The sequence below is a fragment of the Nelusetta ayraudi genome, unplaced genomic scaffold (assembly GCF_046127955.1).
Source record: "Nelusetta ayraudi isolate G7.1 ecotype Tasmania unplaced genomic scaffold, CSIRO-AGI_Nayr_v1 ptg000289l, whole genome shotgun sequence".
NCBI lineage: Eukaryota > Metazoa > Chordata > Actinopteri > Tetraodontiformes > Monacanthidae > Nelusetta > Nelusetta ayraudi.
The window spans coordinates 87,657-95,110 of NW_027466337.1; positions in this window are offsets into that span (position 1 = coordinate 87,657).

A 7,454-nucleotide genomic window follows, 5' to 3' on the forward strand; every position below is an offset into this window, starting at 1 on the left:
CTCCTGATGAAAGAGCAAGTGGCCCCATGTCTCTAGGACAAAGTTGAAATTTCACCCCATAGACTTGCATTGAAATAAGGCTGAAGCTAGGGTTAGGGTTAGGGTTAAGATTAGGGTTAGGGTTCCTCAAGTACTAGAAGCCCCAAATTTGCTCTGGGCGCTTCTTGGGGGCTCTTGATGAAAGAGCAAGTGGCCCCATGTCTCTAGGACAAAGTTGAAATTTCACCCCATAGACTTGCATTGAAATAAGGCTGAAGCTAGGGTTAGGGTTAGGGTTAGGGTTAAGATTAGGGTTAGGGTTCCTCAAGTACTAGAAGCCCCGAATTTGCTGTGGGCGCTTCTTGGGGGCTCCTGATGAAAGAGCAAGTGGCCCCATGTCTCTAGGACAAAGTTGAAATTTCACCCCATAGACCTGCATTGAAATAAGGCTGAAGCTAGGGTTAGGGTTAGGGTTAGGGTTAAGATTAGGGTTAGGGTTCCTCAAGTACGAGAAGCCCCAAATTTGCTGTGGGCGCTTCTTGGGGGCTCCTGATGAAAGAGCAAGTGGCCCCATGTCTCTAGGACAAAGTTGAAATTTCACCCCATAGACTTGCATTGAAATAAGGCTGAAGCTAGGGTTAGGGTTAGGGTTAAGATTAGGGTTAGGGTTCCTCAAGTACTAGAAGCCCCAAATTTACTGTGGGCGCTTCTTGGGGGCTCCTGATGAAAGAGCAAGTGGCCCCATGTCTCTAGGACAAAGTTGAAATTTCACCCCATAAACTTGCATTGAAATAAGGCTGAAGCTAGGGTTAGGGTTAGGGTTAGGGTTAGGGTTCCTCAAGTACGAGAAGCCCCAAATTTGCTGTGGGCGCTTCTTGGGGGCTCCTGATGAAAGAGCAAGTGGCCCCATGTCTCTAGGACAAAGTTGAAATTTCACCCCATAGACTTGCATTGAAATAAGGCTGAAGCTAGGGTTAGGGTTAGGGTTAAGATTAGGGTTAGGGTTCCTCAAGTACTAGAAGCCCCAAATTTGCTGTGGGCGCTTCTTGGGGGCTCCTGATGAAAGAGCAAGTGGCCCCATGTCTCTAGGACAAAGTTGAAATTTCACCCCATAGACTTGCATTGAAATAAGGCTGAAGCTAGGGTTAGGGTTAGGGTTAGGGTTAGGGTTAGGGTTAAGATTAGGGTTAGGGTTCCTCAAGTATGAGAAGCCCCAAATTTGCTGTGGGCGCTTCTTGGGGGCTCCTGATGAAAGAGCAAGTGGCCCCATGTCTCTAGGACAAAGTTGAAATTTCACCCCATAGACTTGCATTGAAATAAGGCTGAAGCTAGGGTTAGGGTTAGGGTTAGGGTTAAGATTAGGGTTAGGGTTCCTCAAGTACTAGAAGCCCCAAATTTGCTGTGGGCGCTTCTTGGGGGCTCCTGATGAAAGAGCAAGTGGCCCCATGTCTCTAGGACAAAGTTGAAATTTCACCCCATAGACTTGCATTGAAATAAGGCTGAAGCTAGGGTTAGGGTTAGGGTTAGGGTTAAGATTAGGGTTAGGGTTCCTCAAGTACTAGAAGCCCCAAATTTGCTGTGGGCGCTTCTTGGGGGCTCCTGATGAAAGAGCAAGTGGCCCCATGTCTCTAGGACAAAGTTGAAATTTCACCCCATAGACTTGCATTGAAATAAGGCTGAAGCTAGGGTTAGGGTTAGGGTTAGGGTTAAGATTAGGGTTAGGGTTCCTCAAGTACTAAAAGCCCCAAATTTGCTGTGGGCGCTTCTTGGGGGCTCCTGATGAAAGAGCAAGTGGCCCCATGTCTCTAGGACAAAGTTGAAATTTCACCCCATAGACTTGCATTGAAATAAGGCTGAAGCTAGGGTTAGGGTTAGGGTTAGGGTTAAGATTAGGGTTAGGGTTCCTCAAGTACTAGAAGCCCCAAATTTGCTGTGGGCGCTTCTTGGGGGCTCCTGATGAAAGAGCAAGTGGCCCCATGTCTCTAGGACAAAGTTGAAATTTCACCCCATAGACTTGCATTGAAATAAGGCTGAAGCTAGGGTTAGGGTTAGGGTTAAGATTAGGGTTAGGGTTCCTCAAGTACTAGAAGCCCCAAATTTACTGTGGGCGCTTCTTGGGGGCTCCTGATGAAAGAGCAAGTGGCCCCATGTCTCTAGGACAAAGTTGAAATTTCACCCCATAAACTTGCATTGAAATAAGGCTGAAGCTAGGGTTAGGGTTAGGGTTAGGGTTAGGGTTCCTCAAGTACGAGAAGCCCCAAATTTGCTGTGGGCGCTTCTTGGGGGCTCCTGATGAAAGAGCAAGTGGCCCCATGTCTCTAGGACAAAGTTGAAATTTCACCCCATAGACTTGCATTGAAATAAGGCTGAAGCTAGGGTTAGGGTTAGGGTTAGGGTTAGTGTTCCTCAAGTACTAGAAGCCCCAAATTTGCTGTGGGCGCTTCTTGGGGGCTCCTGATGAAAGAGCAAGTGGCCCCATGTCTCTAGGACAAAGTTGAAATTTCACCCCATAGACTTGCATTGAAATAAGGCTGAAGCTAGGGTTAGGGTTAGGGTTAAGATTAGGGTTAGGGTTCCTCAAGTACTAGAAGCCCCAAATTTGCTGTGGGCGCTTCTTGGGGGCTCCTGATGAAAGAGCAAGTGGCCCCATGTCTCTAGGACAAAGTTGAAATTTCACCCCATAGACTTGCATTGAAATAAGGCTGAAGCTAGCGTTAGGGTTAGGGTTAAGATTAGGGTTAGGGTTCCTCAAGTACTAGAAGCCCCAAATTTGCTGTGGGCGCTTCTTGGGGGCTCCTGATGAAAGAGCAAGTGGCCCCATGTCTCTAGGACAAAGTTGAAATTTCACCCCATAGACTTGCATTGAAATAAGGCTGAAGCTAGGGTTAGGGTTAGGGTTAAGATTAGGGTTAGGGTTCCTCAAGTACTAGAAGCCCCAAATTTGCTCTGGGCGCTTCTTGGGGGCTCTTGATGAAAGAGCAAGTGGCCCCATGTCTCTAGGACAAAGTTGAAATTTCACCCCATAGACTTGCATTGAAATAAGGCTGAAGCTAGGGTTAGGGTTAGGGTTAGGGTTAAGATTAGGGTTAGGGTTCCTCAAGTACTAGAAGCCCCAAATTTGCTGTGGGCGCTTCTTGGGGGCTCCTGATGAAAGAGCAAGTGGCCCCATGTCTCTAGGACAAAGTTGAAATTTCACCCCATAGACTTGCATTGAAATAAGGCTGAAGCTAGGGTTAGGGTTAGGGTTAGGGTTAAGATTAGGGTTAGGGTTCCTCAAGTACTAGAAGCCCCAAATTTGCTGTGGGCGCTTCTTGGGGGCTCCTGATGAAAGAGCAAGTGGCCCCATGTCTCTAGGACAAAGTTGAAATTTCACCCCATAGACTTGCATTGAAATAAGGCTGAAGCTAGGGTTAGGGTTAGGGTTAGGGTTAAGATTAGGGTTAGGGTTCCTCAAGTACTAGAAGCCCCAAATTTGCTGTGGGCGCTTCTTGGGGGCTCCTGATGAAAGAGCAAGTGGCCCCATGTCTCTAGGACAAAGTTGAAATTTCACCCCATAGACTTGCATTGAAATAAGGCTGAAGCTAGGGTTAGGGTTAGGGTTAGGGTTAAGATTAGGGTTAGGGTTCCTCAAGTACTAGAAGCCCCAAATTTGCTGTGGGCGCTTCTTGGGGGCTCCTGATGAAAGAGCAAGTGGCCCCATGTCTCTAGGACAAAGTTGAAATTTCACCCCATAGACTTGCATTGAAATAAGGCTGAAGCTAGGGTTAGGGTTAGGGTTAGGGTTAAGATTAGGGTTAGGGTTCCTCAAGTACTAAAAGCCCCAAATTTGCTGTGGGCGCTTCTTGGGGGCTCCTGATGAAAGAGCAAGTGGCCCCATGTCTCTAGGACAAAGTTGAAATTTCACCCCATAGACTTGCATTGAAATAAGGCTGAAGCTAGGGTTAGGGTTAGGGTTAGGGTTAAGATTAGGGTTAGGGTTCCTCAAGTACTAGAAGCCCCAAATTTGCTGTGGGCGCTTCTTGGGGGCTCCTGATGAAAGAGCAAGTGGCCCCATGTCTCTAGGACAAAGTTGAAATTTCACCCCATAGACTTGCATTGAAATAAGGCTGAAGCTAGGGTTAGGGTTAGGGTTAAGATTAGGGTTAGGGTTCCTCAAGTACTAGAAGCCCCAAATTTACTGTGGGCGCTTCTTGGGGGCTCCTGATGAAAGAGCAAGTGGCCCCATGTCTCTAGGACAAAGTTGAAATTTCACCCCATAAACTTGCATTGAAATAAGGCTGAAGCTAGGGTTAGGGTTAGGGTTAGGGTTAGGGTTCCTCAAGTACGAGAAGCCCCAAATTTGCTGTGGGCGCTTCTTGGGGGCTCCTGATGAAAGAGCAAGTGGCCCCATGTCTCTAGGACAAAGTTGAAATTTCACCCCATAGACTTGCATTGAAATAAGGCTGAAGCTAGGGTTAGGGTTAGGGTTAGGGTTAGTGTTCCTCAAGTACTAGAAGCCCCAAATTTGCTGTGGGCGCTTCTTGGGGGCTCCTGATGAAAGAGCAAGTGGCCCCATGTCTCTAGGACAAAGTTGAAATTTCACCCCATAGACTTGCATTGAAATAAGGCTGAAGCTAGGGTTAGGGTTAGGGTTAAGATTAGGGTTAGGGTTCCTCAAGTACTAGAAGCCCCAAATTTGCTGTGGGCGCTTCTTGGGGGCTCCTGATGAAAGAGCAAGTGGCCCCATGTCTCTAGGACAAAGTTGAAATTTCACCCCATAGACTTGCATTGAAATAAGGCTGAAGCTAGGGTTAGGGTTAGGGTTAGGGTTAGGGTTCCTCAAGTACTAGAAGCCCCAAATTTGCTGTGGGCGCTTCTTGGGGGCTCCTGATGAAAGAGCAAGTGGCCCCATGTCTCTAGGACAAAGTTGAAATTTCACCCCATAGACTTGCATTGAAATAAGGCTGAAGCTAGGGTTAGGGTTAGGGTTAAGATTAGGGTTAGGGTTCCTCAAGTACTAGAAGCCCCAAATTTGCTCTGGGCGCTTCTTGGGGGCTCTTGATGAAAGAGCAAGTGGCCCCATGTCTCTAGGACAAAGTTGAAATTTCACCCCATAGACTTGCATTGAAATAAGGCTGAAGCTAGGGTTAGGGTTAGGGTTAGGGTTAAGATTAGGGTTAGGGTTCCTCAAGTACTAGAAGCCCCGAATTTGCTGTGGGCGCTTCTTGGGGGCTCCTGATGAAAGAGCAAGTGGCCCCATGTCTCTAGGACAAAGTTGAAATTTCACCCCATAGACCTGCATTGAAATAAGGCTGAAGCTAGGGTTAGGGTTAGGGTTAGGGTTAAGATTAGGGTTAGGGTTCCTCAAGTACGAGAAGCCCCAAATTTGCTGTGGGCGCTTCTTGGGGGCTCCTGATGAAAGAGCAAGTGGCCCCATGTCTCTAGGACAAAGTTGAAATTTCACCCCATAGACTTGCATTGAAATAAGGCTGAAGCTAGGGTTAGGGTTAGGGTTAGGGTTAAGATTAGGGTTAGGGTTCCTCAAGTACTAGAAGCCCCAAATTTGCTGTGGGCGCTTCTTGGGGGCTCCTGATGAAAGAGCAAGTGGCCCCATGTCTCTAGGACAAAGTTGAAATTTCACCCCATAGACTTGCATTGAAATAAGGCTGAAGCTAGGGTTAGGGTTAGGGTTAGGGTTCCTCAAGTACTAGAAGCCCCAAATTTGCTGTGGGCGCTTCTTGGAGGCTCCTGATGAAAGAGCAAGTGGCCCCATGTCTCTAGGACAAAGTTGAAATTTCACCCCATAGACTTGCATTGAAATAAGGCTGAAGCTAGGGTTAGGGTTAGGGTTAGGGTTAAGATTAGGGTTAGGGTTCCTCAAGTACTAGAAGCCCCAAATTTGCTGTGGGCGCTTCTTGGGGGCTCCTGATGAAAGAGCAAGTGGCCCCATGTCTCTAGGACAAAGTTGAAATTTCACCCCATAGACTTGCATTGAAATAAGGCTGAAGCTAGGGTTAGGGTTAGGGTTAGGGTTAAGATTAGGGTTAGGGTTCCTCAAGTACTAGAAGCCCCAAATTTGCTGTGGGCGCTTCTTGGGGGCTCCTGATGAAAGAGCAAGTGGCCCCATGTCTCTAGGACAAAGTTGAAATTTCACCCCATAGACTTGCATTGAAATAAGGCTGAAGCTAGGGTTAGGGTTAGGGTTAAGATTAGGGTTAGGGTTCCTCAAGTACTAGAAGCCCCAAATTTACTGTGGGCGCTTCTTGGGGGCTCCTGATGAAAGAGCAAGTGGCCCCATGTCTCTAGGACAAAGTTGAAATTTCACCCCATAAACTTGCATTGAAATAAGGCTGAAGCTAGGGTTAGGGTTAGGGTTAGGGTTAGGGTTCCTCAAGTACGAGAAGCCCCAAATTTGCTGTGGGCGCTTCTTGGGGGCTCCTGATGAAAGAGCAAGTGGCCCCATGTCTCTAGGACAAAGTTGAAATTTCACCCCATAGACTTGCATTGAAATAAGGCTGAAGCTAGGGTTAGGGTTAGGGTTAGGGTTAGTGTTCCTCAAGTACTAGAAGCCCCAAATTTGCTGTGGGCGCTTCTTGGGGGCTCCTGATGAAAGAGCAAGTGGCCCCATGTCTCTAGGACAAAGTTGAAATTTCACCCCATAGACTTGCATTGAAATAAGGCTGAAGCTAGGGTTAGGGTTAGGGTTAAGATTAGGGTTAGGGTTCCTCAAGTACTAGAAGCCCCAAATTTGCTGTGGGCGCTTCTTGGGGGCTCCTGATGAAAGAGCAAGTGGCCCCATGTCTCTAGGACAAAGTTGAAATTTCACCCCATAGACTTGCATTGAAATAAGGCTGAAGCTAGGGTTAGGGTTAGGGTTAAGATTAGGGTTAGGGTTCCTCAAGTACTAGAAGCCCCAAATTTGCTGTGGGCGCTTCTTGGGGGCTCCTGATGAAAGAGCAAGTGGCCCCATGTCTCTAGGACAAAGTTGAAATTTCACCCCATAGACTTGCATTGAAATAAGGCTGAAGCTAGGGTTAGGGTTAGGGTTAAGATTAGGGTTAGGGTTCCTCAAGTACTAGAAGCCCCAAATTTGCTGTGGGCGCTTCTTGGGGGCTCCTGATGAAAGAGCAAGTGGCCCCATGTCTCTAGGACAAAGTTGAAATTTCACCCCATAGACTTGCATTGAAATAAGGCTGAAGCTAGGGTTAGGGTTAGGGTTAGGGTTAAGATTAGGGTTAGGGTTCCTCAAGTACTAGAAGCCCCAAATTTGCTGTGGGCGCTTCTTGGGGGCTCCTGATGAAAGAGCAAGTGGCCCCATGTCTCTAGGACAAAGTTGAAATTTCACCCCATAGACTTGCATTGAAATAAGGCTGAAGCTAGGGTTAGGGTTAGGGTTAAGATTAGGGTTAGGGTTCCTCAAGTACTAGAAGCCCCAAATTTACTGTGGGCGCTTCTTGGGGGCTCCTGATGAAAGAGCAAGTGGCCCCATGTCTCTA